General features: G+C 43.5%; 1 protein-coding gene across 2 annotated transcripts in view; it reads left to right on the forward strand.

Annotated features, from left to right (window-relative positions):
* Positions 1-20101, forward strand: part of SPTB (spectrin beta, erythrocytic) — a 106543-nt gene that overhangs the window by 28097 nt on the left and 58345 nt on the right. Inside the window, exon 2 of one of the 2 annotated variants that reach the window (XM_036906051.2) lies at positions 10415-10559. The exons of the other annotated variant lie outside the window; for it this stretch is intronic. The gene's annotated coding sequence lies outside the window, so the exon portion shown is untranslated. The remainder of the gene's footprint in view (positions 1-10414; positions 10560-20101) is intronic. 2 annotated transcript variants of the gene reach the window in all.

The following is a 20101-nucleotide window of genomic DNA, read 5'->3' on the forward strand; positions in this document are numbered from 1 at the left end:
CCACTGCTGTACCTGCACAGGCTTTCTACAGCTGTGCATTCTTCTAGAGCCCTTTAGCCAAATATGCTCTGCAGAGTATGAGACCTGCTAGTCCTTGTGCACATAGCCTCTGTAATACAGACACCCAGCTTTGAGGGTCCTTACAACTTTCCCTTTCTCTCCTGCTCCCAGTATTTTCTGACTCTTTCAAGGGGTTAAGGAGAATGAGGTCCACTCCCCACTCCACTTCTGGGGCAGGGTTTTTAATTACTGTGTAGGCTTTGTTCTGTTGTGGAGATCAGGCTTCTCTGTGTAGGGAGAAGGGAATTCCAGTCATCCTGATGCTTTATAATCAAGTTACCACAAGTCAGGAGTAACAGTTCTCTGCTTTCATTCTGATCACAGCAGGTGATACAGGAATGGAGCAGCTCGTGTTTCACTAGGTGCTTTGGGCCGTGGTTGCAACATTGCTTTACAGGGACGGTTTTCAGTCTTTAAGAACCATGAAGCCATGAAGATTTTTATCTCAGGTCCATGGTCTACCTACTTTATGCATAAAATGTAGAGTATATTTTTTTCAAGAAATCAGTATTGACTCAAAATGCCTGACCACAAAATATATTTAGCAAATAACACATACATATTAAAAACCAAAATAATAAACTTTAAAAAGATGCAGAAATTATTGGACTCTAAATGAAGAGAGTAGATTAGCCTTTTGTGGACATCATCATTTCACAATATTGGATACATTCATGGGAAGCACTGATCCCTAAAGAAATGGTAATTTCATATTGTCAAAAGCCGTTACATCTTAGCAAGTCTGTAAGAGGGGTGATCCTGCTGTCTCCTAATACTAGTGTCACAGAAGGACTATAGGGCAACCTTTTCTAAAATCCTACAGTTTAGTAAAACTTTTTGGGAGCACAGCACAGTGCTCAGAAAATATTTGCGGGCTGAAGGAATGATTACTCACAGAGCATCTAGTTTTGTTCTTGTTTTCTAGTTGACAGGGAGGAGGGGAGTGGCAGGTGTTTTAGTTGAAGGGCTAAGACTATAGCTTGTGAATGGGTTGGCAGTTCCCAAAGCCACACTCCACTTGTGCCCTGCAGTCAGTGTCTGTTCTGTATTCATGAGCTTTGTGTATGTGTGCATAATATATGTACCAATAGGCATACACAGAGTTATCAACATTTGGCGGGCTACACAGCTACTTCTTTTCAAAGGCAAACACTTGTTAAGTGGATATTTCTGATAAGGCTGTCCACATGCAGTGGGTGTAGCAAACTGTGTAGGGCACAAAGAGAGATAAGCAAGAGGAGCTGGCCAGTTCTGCCATGCCCAGATAATGGGTGGGGGCTTAGGAGGAGTTTATTTCATACAGTCAGTCCTGGGGCTGGTTTTGGTATGGATTATTTTGGATCTTTCACTTTCCAATGTTTTGCTTATTTTCCACATCTGTCTCTTGGTCAGTCTCCCTCTTTAATAATGGGGTTTATATGTAGAGAGAGCAACAGCTCAAGGACTCCCTGGGACTTCTGGGTCTTCTCTCTGGTTGGGTTATGACCCGAAAGGCTCAGCCTGTTAGGAAGGGCAGCTTCCTTTCCCTCTCTGAAGCAACATGCTGTGGTCACAAAGGGAACACAGGAGCCAGACAGCTTTCTAAACACTGAGGTCTTAGATTAGGTGGGATCCGTGGAACACAATTTGGATGTATTTTGGAAATGTCTGGTTATTTTTGGTAGAAATGGAATGATGAGTGGTAGAGGAAAACAGTAAATCTGAATTTTACAAATAGGAGATGTTTATGGGGAGCTCTAGTATCTTTCTTCATATTTCTTTTCAGCTGAAGCCCTGTTGACTGTTAATGTGAATTACTGAACTATTAACAAAGTTGAAATTTATCATTAGTGACACATCCAAAAGTCAAGCTGTCAGACCAGTGTCAGGCAGGGTACTTCTCACTTCACGCCTTGCTTTTCTCATGGTACGTGTGACCTGGGGCAAGATCCTTAACTTCTGTAAGCTCCTGTTTCTTCAGTTTTCTCCATAGAATGGAGAAAGTGGCAGTCACTCACAGGAGTGTACTGGTAATGAAATGAGCTATGTCTTCCAGGCATTTATTTAGTGTAGAGCCTCCCATGTACTAAGTCCTCATGAGCTATGATTGTTACTGTTGTTTTTTTGATGGTATTCTATAAGTGACTGTTGTTGGAGGTACAAATCCCTGCTGTGTGTTGGGTCCTGATCCCCTCACATGTGGTTTGGCTACCTGGGACATGGGGAGAGGGTTTGGATGGACTGGGGCATGGCCAGCTCACACCTGAGGGCATTCACTCACTTGTAATCAAGGGTGACTGTAAAAATAAAGGAAGGTTGGGTTTTCTATCCTGGAATTTTTACACTGGGACTCCTGCTAAGCAACGCTTGGCAAGCACAGCCACCACGTATTCACACGAGGGTCCTCTGCTCAGCTTGGATGCACCATTTTGAGGATGGGTAGGTTCCTTTATTGCTGGATCTCAGCTGCTGCCTTTTTTGTTGGGATTTCCTAAAGGCCTAGCATACATCACTTTTATAATTTAAAACAATCTAATGGAACACGTTATATTGGCTGAAAGGAAATACACTAAAGTAATAGTAGTCTTGTCTAAGCTAAACACAGCTGTGCTCTGGGGTAGAGGCTGGCAATGGCTGTGGAATGGTTTGGGTCAGGTTGCATGGGCCAATGCTAGGGGAGGAAGGTAGTGCTGATATTCTCTGAGCCTGCTGACTAACTGAAGGGGCTAAGCCACTGGAGTGAGCCAGACAGCATTCCTTCTGTGCAAATACACTCTTCTCTCAGAGCCCAGTTCCTCAGGTTGACCTGACAGTGGATGCTTTTATCCAGAGAAGGCAGTGACTGGACCCAGCCAAAAACCTGTACTAACTCTCAACAGAATGTCACTCCCATCCTTTTATTTAGCATGAGAAGATATGGGTTACGATGGGGCTGTGACCAAGTAGAAAGGACGATGTAAGGAAGTTACTGATTTGTTGTGAAGAATTGCAGCAAACATTCAGACACTGATTTGTTTTTCCCCCCTTCATGGTGCACACGACAGACCTTGAGCAGCAATAGTGTGACTGTTGTGCATCCTTCCCAGAACATCTCTTCTAGACACGTCTCGGGTAGCACAGGGGATGGTCGCTTCCTCGTGTCTGCTCCTGGCACCAGAAGAACCTTGAGAAGTACAAAAGGATAGGCTGCTTGTTTTAATCAGAAATCTGTCATGCAACATTTAGAGTGTCTACACAGATACCTAAAAAGAGCGAGATAGCCAGTACCTGTGGAGATGCCATGTAAACACTGGATAGCTTTTCTGATGATTAAAAACCCTCAACTTTTATATGTCCCCAGCTTTTAAGTACCACAAGTAGAGGGGGCTAATAGTTTTATTACTAGAGGAACTGAAGCACAGAGAGGGGCTGACAATTCTTCTAAGTTATGGAAGCAGCAGACATTTCCCAGTATTAGTGGCCCACATGTATTCTGGGTTGTACCCCAGCCAGGCATTCTGTTAAGGACTCTGAATACGTTATTTCATTTGATGCAAACAGCAGTGCTATGAGGTGATGACTATTATTAACTCCTCCTTATAGAAGAAGAAACAGAGACTTAAAGAGTTTAAATAGATGGCCTGAGGTCGCACAGCTAATGAGCAGCTAAGTCCAGAGTCATCCCCAGGCATCTAACTGCAGATGCCTCTAACCACTGTCCTGTACTGTCCAGTTCACTTCTCCAAATCAAAGTCACCTTAGTCTACTATTTCTGGCACTAAATCCCCTACATGCTACCCTCTGGCTCTTTCTGGAAGCTTACTCAAGCCCTTGCTGAATGAAGGAGTATTGCTATCACGTACTAGGGAGCATTGAGGCATGGCAAGCTTTTTGGAGTTGCTTACAGACTGTTTTAGCAATGACCACTCACTTCTCTGCACCTTTCAGATGACCTACCCTGGCTTATGTGTCCACCACACTAGCCATGCACACATGCCTCCCTGGGGACAGCTGGCACTTGGCAGCATTTGCCGCCGCTTGCCCTAGCCCAGCTATTTGGAGTCAGGCCTCTGTAAGAGAGGAATGTGGTAGCAGTTAACTTTGCAGGCAGCTCAGCCTGATTACAGGGTGAGGCGCTGATGTGCTGTCTGGCCGGGAGCTTCTGGGTAAGCCATTCCCAGTGCTCAGAACCAGGGGTACCCTTGCCCTGGGTGCTTTCAGATGATAACATTTTCCGCGCTCTTTAACAGATAGGAGAAGGGTGTTATCAAACTGCAGCACCTTGGACAACCTTCTGTATGAAACCCTCTTCTGGTTCCACACACTGGGGTTTCCCTTCTGTAAATAGATGGATATGTGCTGTGTTAAAGAGGAACCTAAAAATAGAGTGGGACTTTAGAGGAAAGCTGGGGGATTAGACATAAACATTTCCTTTCTGACAGCCACTTGTCTGTCCTGGAAAAGTTACCCTACCTGGCTTTCCTATCTTTTCTGTGTCTGTGACAACTCTGGGGCAAGATGTTTGGAGATACTCAGAGGAAATGTGGGTCTGATGCAGGCTCAACACCCAGTGTGTTTGGTTCTGAAATCTCAGGGTTGGATTAACAGTGACCGTAAAGGGCCTCTTCGGCCTCCCAACGTAGATCATCTTTCTTTCCTGTTGACTTTCTTGATGTTCTTGTTGCCCGGTGTTGAGCGAGATGGGGAAGAATATGTCTCAGATGATTTAAAACTGTTTATAAGCATCCTGCTCCTTTGATCTCTGCATTCCTTCCTCCAATGGCTCAGGTCCAGCAGGGCTGTGACCACAGTGGTTAAGGGCAGGGGCTCTAAGCCACACTGTCTGGATTTGAATCCTGGCTTCATCATTTACTGGCTGAGGACCAGCGCAAAGCACTGGCCCTCTCTAAGCCTCAGTTTCCTCACCTATAAAACAGAGACCATGAGCATGGCTGCATCACAGCATTGCTCTGGGGATTCCATGTGATGATGTTTGTCAGAGTCCAGTGCCTGGCACAGTGTAAGTTCTCGGTAAATATTTGATGACAACAGCCTAATAGCTGGAGAAATTCACTCCCTGTTATCCAGGTGAGAAAACTAGAGCATGGAAAGGAGAAAGCAGTTTCTCCAGTTGTGCCAATAAAGAATGTTTATGTTTAACTTAATTGCCTGCATATAAACATCTTGGCAACAACCATCTCTTTATGAGCACACATATAATATATATTTGGGAAGTATTTGGTTAATGAAATTGATATGCATAACAGCATCGTTTTGTTATTTTTTAAGTTGGCAATGGACAAAAGGATGGAGACAGCAGCAAAATGCAGAGGTCATATACATCTCCCTGCTAATATGCTTCTGCCCTAGAGAAAGGTGATCTCTAGGCCAGTGGTTAGCAGGCAGACAGGCTCCAAAGCAAGAAGCTCAGTGTGTGCCAGGTGAACTCCAGATGCAGGAGTGATGAAGAAAGGGCTCTCTGGGTCACAGCTTGGCCAGGTGAGGTGTGTGAGCTGGTGTTCTCCTTTAGGGTTCAGGATGCATCTTGGAATAGCTTCAGAATTCTTTTGGGGAGCCGATCCCCTCCAAGAGTAAGTGCAGCTTTCCTAATTGTCCTACAAGGTCTGGTGTTGCATCTTAAAACAATTTTAGGATTACGTATAGGACTGTGCATTTCAAATAGTCAATATTATCCTGTGACTTTCAAGGCATTTGCTTTTTTAGTATCACTGAAAGATACTAAGAGATGTTTAACCGTGAATATAAACAGATGCTGCAAAAAAATCTCCCCTCTCCTGGCTCTCATTTCATAAGCAAGAAAGACTCAAATAAACATGTTAGCTCTGTAGTTTATTCTCAATGGCCAGAAAGGCTAGAAGTAGCCTTTGGAAAGATTCTCAGGCAAAAATAGACCATTAACATTCCCTTTCTGTCTTACAAGAGGGAAGAGCTTTTCTTTGGATGAGCGTATCATGGAGCAGCACATGAACCAAACTCTCAGAGCATCTGAGCTCAACCACCCAAGTGTTGGGCAAGCCTTGAGCCAAGTCCTAGTTTGTTTAACTGAAACTGAGACGAGTAGTACCTACCCCACCTGTCTCACAGATCACAGGAGACACCTGTCTCCTCTTAGGAAGATCAAAGAGATACTGGGTGAGAAACTTCTTGATAAACATTGTTTACATGGACGATATAAACATCACTCCCTGTCATCAGCATCCAACTGGAATGCCATTTCTTCCGTGAAAACTTCTCTGGTTTCTCCAGCATTCAGTATTCTTTCCTGACTCTGAAATTCCACAGCACTTTATGTATGCCTCTCTTTTGACACTTAGATAATTCTTTCCTATATCATTACTTATATCCATGTCTTAGGCAACCTGGCAGAATCCATGCATGTACCGTATTTATGTCCTTCATCATGGTGCCTTACTCAGGAAAACCCTCTCATCATTTTAAGATAAATTGTAAAAATTATTTCACATCATTATTATCAGAGCAGTTCAAAACAGTGGGCCTGCACATAGTAGGTACTCAATACATATTTGGTTTTGGTCTTTTTATTTACGTTTTTAGTTTTAATATTTTGCTTTTAGATTTATTGAGATATAATTTACATGCAGTAAAATTCAATTCAGTGTATATTTCTATAGGTATTGACAAATGCATGCAGTTGTATAACCACCATCATAGTCACCCTCCAAAATGTTCTCATGTGCCTTTGTTATCAGCCCCTTTCCCCAGGTCTAACTCCTGGCAACCACTGATTTGTTCTGTCCTTATAGTTGGTCTTTTCCAGAATGTCCTATCAGTTGAATCATACAGTGTGCAGCCTTTTGAGGACAGCTTTTATCACTTAGCATAGTGCTTTTGTGATTCATTCATGCTGCGTTTATATAAATTCTTTTTTTTTTATCACTGAGTAGTATTCCATTGTGTGGATGTACCACAGTTGGTCCGTTTTCCAGTTAATAAGCATTTAGGTCATTTCCAGTTTTTGGTCATTATGAATAAAGTTGCTATACACATTTGCAGAGAGGTTTTTGTATGAACCTACATTATAATTTCTGTAGGGTAAAAATACTCAGGAATAGGATTGCAGGCCGTCTTGTAAATGTGTGTTTAATTTTACAAGAAACTGTGAAACTTGTTTCCAAAGTGGCTATACTACTTTGCATTCCAACCAGCAGTGTTTGAGACATCTTGTTGTTCTGAATCCTGACCAACACTTGTTACTGTCAGTATTTTAAAAAAGGCATTCCGATAGGTGTGGCGTGGTATTTTATTGTGGTTTTGACTTGCATTTCCCTAATGACAAATGCAACTGAGCATCTTTTCATGTGCTTATTTGCCATCCATATATCTTTTTTTTTTTATGAGACATCTGTACAAATCTTTTGCTCATTTTAAATTGAGGTTTTGTTTTTTAATTAATGAGTTTCAAGAATTCTTTATATATTCTAGATACAAGCCCTTTATCAGATACATGTTTTGCAAATATTTTTTTGCCTGTCTGTGGCTTATATTTTCATTCTCTTAATGTCTCTGAAGAGCAGACATTTTTATTTTGGTGGTCAAATTTATCAAAATTTTATTTTATGTTACCTTTAATGGTATCATTAATGGTCTTTAATGGATCATACTTTTGGTGTTATATCTAAAATATTTGTTTAACCCAACATTACAAAGATTTCTCCTTTTTTTCCCCCCATAGAAATCTCAGAGTACTACATACTCTGATAGCACCATTTGTTGAAAAGACTGTCCTTTCTTAAAAAAAAGTTGTTCCTAAAGCTTTGAAAATCATTTGGCCATATATATCAGTCTATTTCTGTACTTTACTCTATTCCATTGGTCTGTATGTCTATCATTTTGCCATACTATGCTATCTTAATGACTGTAGCTTTATGGTAAATCTTGAAATTAGGTAATATGAGTCCTCCAGTTTTCTTTTTTTTCAAAATGGTTTTGCTATTTTATGTTCTTTGTCTTGTCATAGAAATTTAAGAATCAATTTGTTGATTTCATTTTTTAAAAATATTTTGGGGATTTTGATTGGCATTCATTGAATTTGAAGATCAATTTGGGGAAAATTGATATCTTAATAATATTGACTCTTCAACCTACGGGTTTGGTGTATCTCCCCATTTATTTAAATCTGTAGTCACTTTTATCAGTATTTCATAGTTTTCAGCTTATAGATCTTGCACATATTTTATTCTATTTATACCTAAGTATTTCATGGGTTTTGGTGGGGGGGGAGTACTACTAATCTGTACAAATTTTGTTGAATTAATGAATAAACAGTGCCAACGTACTTGGGAATGCTTGTCTTGATTCTGTAGTCAAATACAAAATGCTAGAATAGGGTTGGCACATTCATCAAAGCCCTTGGTTAAGGCTAGTCCACCATTGAGGCTAAAGGTCTGTGTATAATTCTAGAAGGCAGCATATGTGAGTTTCAGTCTGACATCCTTACTGGCATGTTCTTTAACCTTGGACAGTTCCTACTTCCTGCCTCCAAGCATAAGTTACACATTAAGTCTACACTTTTCAGGGACTGTCTGGGCAGAGTTGGCTTTCCCTGTAGGTTCAATACTCAGTGGCCTTCCTTGCATGATTTAAACAAACTGAGTAGCCTGTCTGACCAGCCATTTCTCACCCATTGGCTAGTTGGCTCCTACATTCTCTTTCATACATCTCCTTTGAGTAAGGTATGATATTTCCATAAATCCCTTTTTAAGATGTGTTCTTTGGAGTGAATACATTAGCTCTTTGGGAAGGTAAATATGTGTGTTTCACCCAATTTCTATGTACCGACCGAGTACCTACCAAGTGCGAGGGCCCCCAAGGTGAAAATGGTATCCCTGCCTTTGAGTTTACAATGATAGGGAATTAGGTTCTCAGGGTCAATTTTGTTTTGAAGTAGGTCTGAAGAAGGGTTTCCACTTGGGTCACTCGGTTCCCTAGAGGAACCTGGTAACAAGGGAGGTTGGGAGAGCATGGATGCTAGAGGCAGGGGTGAAAGGAAAGACAGTTGCAGAAGGGGCCATAGGGCAATAATAGACTCCACCTACTGTGCACTTTCGTTTTTGTTATGAGAGCGTGCATATAGAGCAGACCCACAGACATGATCCTGAGAGATACTACATATATTCGTAAAAATACCTTGGGGCTGTATGATACTATACAGTTCATCATTTTTATATAACTTCATTTAATCTGTACAACAGCTTTACGTGATAAGTAGTAGGTATATTGATTAGGATACCCTAATGCTCTAATAAAGAACTGTAAAATAACATTTTATTTCTTGCTCATATCATAGGTGAATAAATGAGTATAAATTGAGGGGAAGCTTTGCTCCCTGACAGTTACCCAGGAAACTGATTTCCTTCTACCTTGGCCCCATAGTCTAGGTTCTAGGAATTTAAGGGAAAGAATAAGAGAATTATGGGGATGATTTTACAGCTAATACCTTGAAGTGGTGCATGTCACTTCCGTTCACTCAATCACACTGTCACACCTAACCACAAGAGCAAGTGGAAAGATGCCTCCGAGCTGTGTGTGGAAAAGTAGAATTTGGATAGTGGTAGGCCCAAGCAGCCTATGCCACAGAAGCACAATGTGTTTTCCTCATTTTACAGAATGGGAAACTGAGGTACAGAGTGATTTATAGAACACACAACCATTAAATACATGGTAATACAATTTCAACTCAGGTCTTCTATTTTGATAGAACAGGAACAATAATAATAATAATAGCAGTAACAGGGACAATAATAATAAAAATAATAGCAGCAATACAATAATAATATCTAACGGTATGTGTGGGTGTATGTTAAAGGGGCAATATATACAAAGGTCTTAGTAAATTCCAGGCCCTCTTCCTAGCCTTGGACTTTGATACATATTTCTATAAAGAGCCAAATCTTTTTCCTGAGGACTGGGAGCAGCAGAGGGACTGCACGAGCCAGTAGCTAGTGCTTCCCCATCAGAGGACCCAGGGAAGGAGGCTGAAAAGAGCCTAGTGGCCAAGAGGTGCTCTGTCTGCAGGCCTGGGAGATTGTGCACAGCAGGAACTGGCTCTGCCAAGCTGAAGAGCTGCCTTTGCCCTGGCTGCACGACAGGGACTGCCTCTTGCAGGCAACTTCCCCACTGTCTCCAGAGGGCAGCCCCCTGTGTCAGGCTCTTGACCTGCACAAGGATGGGAAAATTCTGTTGCCAGCACCTGTTCCCACAGGAGTCCTTTTGGGCCTGAGCAAGTTCTAAAAGATTAATTTTATTTAATTATTTTAAACTCTCTAACATGAGTGAATAACTAAATTGGCACCCATAACTTACATATTATTTATAGGTTTGACTTTTAAAATAGCTCTTTTCATTTGTGTGGCAGAGATGTGTGGATAGAAGCCACTCCATGACTGACATTTCTGTGACACAAGAAAGAATACATAGAAGACTTCTCAGCTAAGCGGGGTAGAGCTTCCCTGTCTATAGGAGTTCTGGGTGAGAAGCTGCTGCTTTCATCAATGTTTCAGGTGAGGAAATAGAGATGGGTTAGCCGGAGTTGCTCCAAGGGGTTTCAAGATTTGTAAACATTCATAGGAGCTTGGGCCTTGTTGCCACTACCCATCCTTTCTGCTTCCACAGTCCAGCCAAAGAGGAAGAGGTGGCAGGAATGTGTTGAAGCAGCAGGGGAAACAGTGATAACATCAGGGCATTGATGCCCAGCCAAATCCACAGCACTACTGCTACATGCCACATTTCTAGCTCCCTTACTGCCTTGGCTTCCAAACTGGCCTCCAGATAGTGTGTCCTCTGCAGGAGCCACTGTCATCCTCTTAAGGAGATGCAGTGCTCTGCATTTCTTAGTTCTCATCAGTTTGTTCAACATTTTGTAGCCTCGTTTCATGCACCTGGCTTTATGCTGGACAATTGGGACAAAAAAGGGAATAAGGATGTCCCTGGTTCCAGGTAGATTACAGTCTATTGGGAAAGAGAGAGAAATAGATAATTATCTTATGATGTAGTTAGCACTTTGTTGAAAATGAGTGTTGAGTGTGTTGGGGACCTAAAAGATGCACCCCTACCTCTCACTGCTGCAGAGGATGGTGAGATGGGGAGGTTTCTTGAAGGAAATGAAGGCTAAGATGAGTTCTGAAGGACCAGAAATTATTCTGAAAAAGAGGCAGGGTTTTCTGTATAAAAACTTAGGGAACAGCATGTGCAAAGAGCCAGGGATTAGTTCACTATAGTGGGGATGTAAGACTGAGGAAGTTGGGAGGAAGAATTGGATGGAAATAGTGTTCAGGTAGGGATTAGATCATGAAGGGCTTTGACTGTGATTTACTATGGTTTTTAAACCTTGTTATGAGATAGAGAAGAACTACTGAAGTATGGAAGAGATCATGTTTTTATTCTAAGACCATCTTTCTGGCTGCAGTAGAGAAGATGGGTTAGATGGTAGACAAAAGAGCAAATATGGATACAAAGAAATCAGTGGAAAACCACTAGACTTGGGATGATGGTGGCTAAAGTGAGGAGGAGCAGTAGAGACAGAATAGAGATATAAGGGACATTGAGAGGACTGAGTTGATGAACTTTTGGGAGAGAAGGAGAGGAGTGGAGCATGACCCCAGGTTTTGGTTTGGGCCATGGGGATACTGGTGGTTAAGGAACATGACAGGAAGGGCCGGGACAGAGATGGTGATGGATTTCATCAGGAGTCATGTTGAGTATTAGGGGCCTGTGGACTTCCAGGTAGATGTTCAGAAGGCAGTTGGGTGTGATGGACGGGAGTTGAGAAGATAGATTTGGAAGCCACACCAGCGTGGGATGGTACCTGAAGTCATGGGAGTGAAGGAGGGAGCCTGAGAGGAGTGTATAGACAAGGAAGCAGTGGGGGCCCAGGAGGGAACGCTGGGGAGTATCACCATTCAAGAGCCAGGTGGAGGAAGAGTGGGCCACAGGCGAGGCCTAGGGGGAAAGGCCAGGAAGTCGGGAGAGAAAACAGGACCATGTCCTGGAAGACAAAAGAAGTGATTTCAAGAGATTTTGGAATGGCCAACAGAGTTGAATACTGCTGAGAAGCCAAGATAAGACCTGAAAAGCATCAGTTGTTTCAAGCAAGAGGAAGGGAGGTATCAGTGTCCTGTGGAAGGAATAGTTTCATAAAGTGATGGGGAAGCTAGATGTCAGTGAACTGAGAAGGGGCTTGGTGTGGGATGGTGAAGCTCTCGTGAGATAGGAAAATACACTGTTTTTATCTTAGGAGCAGAGATCATTCTACTTTTCAGTTCCATCATTTTCTAGGCAAGGTGTCTCCTGGTTGGTTGGTTGATTTCCCTTTATCTCCATCTCCTTTTCCATTCCCCTTGCTCTATCCAGAGACAAGCATTTTCATGTGTTTAAGAGTTTTCCTCTTGTTTGTGTATGGTCTTGTATGTATTGTTTTATATGCATATATATTTACAATTATGTCAGTGGAGTGTTATAGATCTCATTCTGTTGATTTATTTTACCTAGCACTGCTTTTAATATCCTCCAATGCTGCGTGTGTCCTCCATGTGTACATCACCACATTTATCTTTCCTCCAATGATGGACACACAGGTTATCTCTACCTCCCACCTAGCACAATAAATGCTGCAGTGAACATCTTTGCATATGTCCCCTTTTAGACCTGTGTGCGGATTTCTTAGGTCTCGATGCCCAGGAATGGATTTGCAGATATGTAACCTGCCTGCAAACCGGCAGGCTGTCCTCCAGGATGGCAAGGCCAGTCCACCCTCCAAGCAGCAGAACATGAGGTCCCTGTGCTGTACCTTCTCCCCCTCACATTATCTGCTTGTTATGTTTGACTGTGGTGTCTCTTTCTTGTTTTAATCTGCATTTCGTGAGTTACTAGTGACCTTGTGTATCTCTTCATAGGGTTTTAGCCTTTTGGATGTCCTCTTTTAGAAATTGCTTGTTCATATTCATGGCGACTTTGTCAAGACGTTTGGCTCTGAAAAGGGAGAAGAGGAAGAATGGCAAGGAAGAGTGTTACTTAAGATGGGAAAGACATGCACATATTAGAATGAAGATGCAAGGAAGAAATAGCTAACGATTCATTTTCCTTCCAGGATTGGCAAGACAGAAGGATGGTGAGGCATCCTCACTGGGCAACAGCAATGAGACTGGGGGAGGGAGAGGCGCTGAGGAGCCGGAGGCATTGCACAGATCATCACCAGCTTTTCCTGAGCCATCTTGACTGCCCCTTCCACTTGGGTGTAGAGGCAGTGGAGGACCCCTGAGGTTGGATAGGAGGAGAAAGGCAACCTCACTCAGAATCCTGGGAAATGTTGTAGATTGTGTTTCCAAATGTTTGAAAATTGTATTTGTTTTAAATTGCAAGGACAGAGGAGAGTTGCCTAAACTTCAGCATATGAGATGTGGCACAAATAAAGTTGTAGAGGCATAGGACACAGCAGTGGTGGAGGACATGTGGACCCTCCTGGATAAGCAGAACTAGCTTAAGAGAGCATGAGCTCAGCAGCAAGTGGTATAGGGCTTTGGATTAGACTGCGTGTGATAGAGTCCCCAAAAGCTTATGGAGTAGAGATCATTTTGAAAACGGCTGTGTAGGATTGATTGACAGGGCTGAGCACAGACAGAGACAGGCCATTATACAAGTCCAGGCTGAAATGGTAAGGGCCTGAAATGAAGTGGAAGCTTTAGAACATAAAGGAATGACAAATGGAAGACCCTTGACAGAGATTTAATGACAGGCCTTGGAAGTGAATAGATATTGAAGAAGTGCTCAGTACACATAAGTGGGATAATTGAATGAGTAATGCATGGATCAAGGAATATGGTGGGATAGATGAGTTTAAAGAGGCTCCAGCTTTTGAGTTTAGTTGTCTAGGAGGAGGAGAATATTAATTGATCACCTGTAAGTCCCAAGCATAGTGCTAGACACTGGAATACAGCAATGAATAAGACAGACATGGCTGCTGCGTTCAAGGAGCCTATAGGCAGGGAGAGGCAAAAATAAAAGCAAAATGACAGATGTAGGAGTAATTACAATTAGGATGGGTGCTATGAAGGGGTCAAGCAGGGTGCCCAGATTGAGAATGACAGAAGACTTACCTTAGATAGGGTGCTCATGGAGGACTCGCACAAGGGAGAGAGATCTGAGGGGAGACCTGAGGAAAGAGAATGAACCAGACATGCAGAGACGCTCCAGGAAGTGTCCCAGCCTAACCCACAGCGTGCACAAGGGCCTGAGCGGCGGAAGAAATAGCCGGTTGGAAGAACTGAGAAGCAACTTGCAGGCTGCATGTAGCAACTGTGAGGAGATGAGTGGGGACAGGGAGGCAGAAGCCTGACTATGCTGCCCATTAGGGCAATGATGAGGGACTGACTTTCATTCTAAGTCTCAGTTGTACCTGGCGCATATGACTGCTTTTTTTTAACAAAATTGATAAAATTTAACTTTACTAATAAGTGAACATTAGTAAAGATTATATTTTATTATATAAATTTTCAAACATATACCAAAAATGGAATAGTATCATGAATCCCCCCCATGTATGGACCACTCCAAGTCAAAAGTTACTAGGGGTTTCCCACTGGCTTCATCTCCCCACTTTGCTGATGCATATTTAAGTAAACCAAAGACAACATATCATATCTTTCCCTATAGTCTTCTGCATCTCTAAAAAATGTGTAAGAAAAAATTTTTTCTTACGTAGCTACAATGTTATTATCATGCCTAACATAATTGACTATAATTCCTGGTCACTGTCCAGTTCTGAGTTTATAATTTAGATATCCCTGGTTGTCTCAAAAAATGTGTTTTGATAGTTGTTTGATTCAAGATCCAAAAGGGTACATACTACATTTGGTTTTTACATCTCCTAAATCTCTTTTGATCTAGAATAGTCCCTACTGTCTTTTAATTGTCTGTTTTAATACCATTGACTTACTGAATAAATGGAGTCAATTGTCTGCATAATGTCCCATATTACATATGGGTCTATCTCTTTGCTTCCTCATGTTGTCATTAAGCATGTCTGAATTTCCTAAAATTCCTGTAAATGAGAAGTTAGCTCTAAAGACTCAATGGGATTGAGGTTCCACTTATTTGGCACAAATGTCATTGGTCATCATGTCCTTCATACTGCATTGTATTGGGAGACACACATTATCTAGTTGTCATATTCTTAGTGATGCTAAGATTCATCAGTGAATTTAAGTGCTGGGATCTTGACCTCATTGTGTAGTTCCCCACTGATGTAATGATTTTTATTTTATTTTTATTTTTATTTTTTTTATTTTTAGATAGTTATTTTTTATTGAAGGGTAGTTGACGCACAGTATTACATGATGTAATGATTTTATTTTACATTCTTGATGGTCTTTTCTGAATCAATTACTTCAGTAGAAATATTGCAATTGATTATTTCAGAACCATCATTTCAACCTATTCTTGACCACTTCCAATGTTGAGTCCCTACCTCCCTGCACAATTTTGATCAGAGGAGAGGCCACCGTGGGTATTCTGGAAAAGTCTTCATAGAAGACAAGAAATTGGGCTTTCAGCTTTTCCGTTCAATTACCATAGAATGTTACTTATTCTGAGCAAGGAGGCCAGTGGCTATCTTGAAAAAACTAAGTTGGGAGAGCTAAGAAGAGGTAGGACTGGGTTTTAAGGTTTTCTGTAAACATAGATATTAAGCCCAAGAATCCCAATAGAAGATAGTCTTTGAAAACTATGTATATTAAGTACATCATCTCTCTTGTCTCCTTTAATCATTCCCAGTGGACATGAGGTGCTGATAGATGCTATTAAAATAGAGGGCTGATGGGGCCATCCTTATATCAGAGCTAAGCTGCACCTGTTCCCCAACCAAATCCCTGTAAGAACTATTAGGGTCATGATCCCACTCTGCCCCCACCACCCATTCCAGCAGCTGTAGCATAACTGGAGCCAGTTCTTAGTAGGAGATTTTTCCATGATGAGAGTGAACAAGTTGTAACATGTGGGCCTGAAGTCCCTGCTTGGTGACAGAAACTGGAGCACTGGGTCTGGGCAGGGCCTTACCAAACAGCAGTGGACTAGAATTATCAGGATATTGCAAATCCTTGATTCTTGGGTATCCTTGATGGCAGCAACCACAAACTAGAATCTTGAGACTTTAAGAACCCGAACCACAGCCTGCCACAAGCATGCTTACCTGGACCTTACTGTCTTCCCTATGCCCCTAAAAGTCCCCTGTTCTGCCAGCCTGAAAGCCATGTGCTATCTCAGCGATATTGAGACTGAGCTGTAATTTCTAGGTGGAGATGTTCAGTAGACAGATGGAGGTGCCGGACTAGAGCTGGAGGTGGGGAGGAGATGAGGGCTGGAGATACTCTCCACTGGGTGTCTCATTGACTCTCATGCTGTTTTAGTGAGTATGTATTTGACTAGTCTTTAAGGTGCCTGTGAATATACAATGAGATTACAATAGAAGGGAGTAGAAGGATGTTCTGTTTTGGTAAATACTTCAGCAGAAAATTTACCAGGGAAACCTCAGGATTTAATCTCCTGATTGGTTGCCATACTACCAAAATACGTTAAACGCAGGTCTGGGGTAGCATAACAGAACAGGAGAAACTAGAAAGTGGGTGAAGGGTCACACCTTACAGCTAGAGATGAAATAAAGGTAGAGTGGGTCCAAATTCTCTATTTAGGAAGACTGTGTCCAAGGTCTTGTGACAGCTGCTAAGGAAGAACGCACCGCCCTACATTTCCCCCCATTTCCTCCTCCTGGAGTAGTTATTTGGGCTCTGTGCTGCTACTTACATTTATATGGCCCAGGGAAGAGGAAATGAGTGGGGCAGGGAAGAAAAGAGTAGTGCATCCCTCCTCTTGTGCTCAGTGCTGCGGGAGGGCTGACGTGAGTTACAGCTAGGCTCCAGCAGCCCCCTGCTGGCGGGAAGATGCTGCCGCCTCTGCCACCACTTTGTGGGTTCCCCGACTTCCCCGGATTAACTGGGCATAGCCCCTGATCTCCAAAGTGGGTAGTTTCTTCAGCACATGCGCAACGGGTGGAGCTGTGGCTTGCCTCAGTGATATTGTGAAATCCATTTACCAAGAAGGTCCTCCTGCAAGTGAGCGCTCTGTGCAAAGAGAGAGCTTTCAGTACTGAGCTGTGGGCGAGTCTTCTAGGGGCCCTTTCTGCTCAAAATACAACCTGAGGCTGAGGGTGGCAGAAGCTCACCAGGTGAGGGTAAGCCTCTGTCCTGTGCATTTGGAGACAGGCCTGCCCAGCTGCTAGACGAGCAGGCAGATGGACAGGGAAGGTGGGCCTTCCTGAGGACGGGTCACAAGGCCAGAGAAGACCTGCTGTACTTTTGACAAGGGTCTTTGGGTTATGAACAGGACTTGTTGGGAGCTTGAGGGTAAACTGGGGAATGAATGGATAAGGAACTGCTTATGCCTTTTTTCCTGGGTTTGCCAGCAGGAGAGTGAGGTGTAGTTTAGGGTCCAATGTTAGCAGTGTCCCTGTTGTCCTCCATATTCGTGGAGGCCACTCTAGGTGCATAGATGACTTGCATCCTTAAAAATGTGTCCAGATCACCTCATCGCCAAGTTCCCCTCAAGTCATCAGTCACATGTCATTTCCACGACTCCCATGTGGTTAGGGTCTTTCCAGTCATGGTAGTTTCTTTATTGCCAGGCCTTTAAGGGGATATTATGACAGTAATAGAAATCGACATGGGTGACACTGGAAAGGCACTGGGGTGAATTTGGTTTTAGGCATTACTGGCATTTTTTTGTTTTTGTTTTGTTTTTCTGGGATAACCATCGGTAGCTTTTCTGTTTTCGTGTTTTCTTCTCTTTTGTCTCTCACACCTGATTCTCCAAGGTTCTCCCGTTGCTGCTAAGCGCACCGGCTTGCCCCACCCCTTGGCTCTGATGGATTGCCATCTGGGCCGGCTGCTGCAGCGGGCATGGCTGCAGGGCAGGAAGAAGAGGGCCTCCGTTTAGTTTCTGAATCTTCTTTCCTTGGTATTTGTCTTCAAGAACCTGACCCTTTAAAAAAAAACATACCCTAGCCTTGTGTATTTAGACACAGATGTGTTTTTTCACATTCCTGGCAGAACCACTGCCTGGCTGCTCCCTCCTCTGAGCCGCGGTCGCAGGAGGCATGGCGTTTTTAAGCAGGATGAATTGCTGTCGAGAGGCTGCTCTTCTGCACCAGAGCCATCAATCTTGTCTTGAACACTAGGCCTGCTGGTGTGCCTGCTCAGGCTCATCTTTCTGGGGCAGACTTGCTCATGGAGCCACAGCAAAGGTAATCTCACTCCCCTCCAGCCCCTTGGCCTGGGCCTCTCTGGGCTGCTCTTAAAAATAGCCCAAGACAAGGACAGCCAGGATCCAGTTACCTCCAGCACACAGGATCCGATCTTACCACACCTCCTACCTCTGGCAGCTCAGCCCTTCTCAGGGGAGCCTGGACAGGCCTGTGGCCCAGTGCAAGGCTGTCAGCCCCTGTCTTGCTCAGGGTCAGAGCTCTAGGCCAGCAGTAGTTCCCCTTCAGGGACATGGGAATAGATGTGGGAGTGGGGAGTCCTTCCCAGCTATCTTTGTCCAGCCAGGTGGGTGGGAAATCTCAGCCCTGGTAGTAGCACGTTCATTTGCGGAAGACAACAGGCTGTCTAAAGGGCATCCTTGCACACAAGCCTGGCGTTGAGGGCAGTCTGTGTTAGCTCCCCTCCCTCTTTCAGCTTTTCTTCCCCAAGTAGCAAATACCTTTACCTGGAAGCTGGTGAATGTCCATGTCCCTATGTGCCGTCTTCTTGCCCCACCTTAATCCAACCTGCTTCCCTAGAAGCCAGGGGTCAAGGGATAAACAGGGCTGTGGCCTGGCCTTTGGTCCCAGCCCCAGCAGTAACCCCCTTGATGACCTTGGGGAGGCCTCATCCGGTATCAGACCTTGTTTTTCTCTCTGGTGCAATTAGAGTGGATAGTTCTGGATCCTGTCTTACCTCAAAGGGATGTGGTGGGATTGATTAGTCAGATGGGGAAAAAAGAGACTGAAGTGATTCTGTGTCTGAAAAATAAAGGTTACAGCACCATGTTAAGCGTGGATGGGTGAGCTTGCTTCATTTCTTCTTCAAGAGCATGCCAGCTTGGGTATGTGAGTATATTGGATGTTTGTGTTGGAGGGTGTGTGTGTTTGGGGTGTGTGTGCACATGTGGTGTACACGTGCGCACACTCATGGAGGGAGTGGTTCATCTCACAGCATACTCATTGTCACACTCCTCATTTCTCTGCTTTGTGGCCTCCCACCACCACCCCCTTTTGCTCCCTTGGATGTGAAAGCTCTGGACTCCCTATTCTCTCTTACACACTTGATCTTGGCCTCCTTAAGCTCCCTAGGGAGGTGATGACTGGCAGGTGCAGGTGAGGAAATCAAGGCTGAAGGAAGCTAGTCATTTTGCAAAGACCCAAGGCGTTCAGGACCTAGCCTGGCACTATGAGCCTCCCATTCCACTTTTCTCGCCACCACTGCCCTCACCTCCCAGTTACATTGTAAGGCTCCTAAATTTTGCTATGTTCTTTCTCACCTTCAGAACTTCGCACCTGCTCTTTATTCCCTTTGTTTGGACTCAGCTCTTTCCATTTATCCCTTCACAGAGTGCCTCCAGTCTTCCTTAGGTATCAGCTTAAACTGCCCTTCCCCAACTCCCATTGCCTACCATGAATCCCCCAGTTCTTGCCCAGTGGTGGTAAACACCATGCCTTACTGTAATTGCTTATTTAATCACCTGTCTTGCTGCCAGAGTATAAGCTCCATGAGGACAGGGCCCTTCCAGTTTATGTATAATTGCCTAGCACAGTGCCTGCCACCTCTTTGGGCCTTGGTACATACTTGAATTAATCATAAATGAATGAATTAATGAGCAAGCAAACATAAATAATGGGCGAGTGAGAACATAGTGTCTGTGATACCTGTGTGCATTGCATAGATGAATGCACACAATTCCATTGTCTGTTGATACCCTCACTACAACCACCCCCCATCATACTGACAGCCTTGATAGG

This window comes from Manis pentadactyla, chromosome 11 (assembly GCF_030020395.1).
Source record: "Manis pentadactyla isolate mManPen7 chromosome 11, mManPen7.hap1, whole genome shotgun sequence".
Classification (NCBI taxonomy): Eukaryota; Metazoa; Chordata; class Mammalia; order Pholidota; family Manidae; genus Manis; species Manis pentadactyla.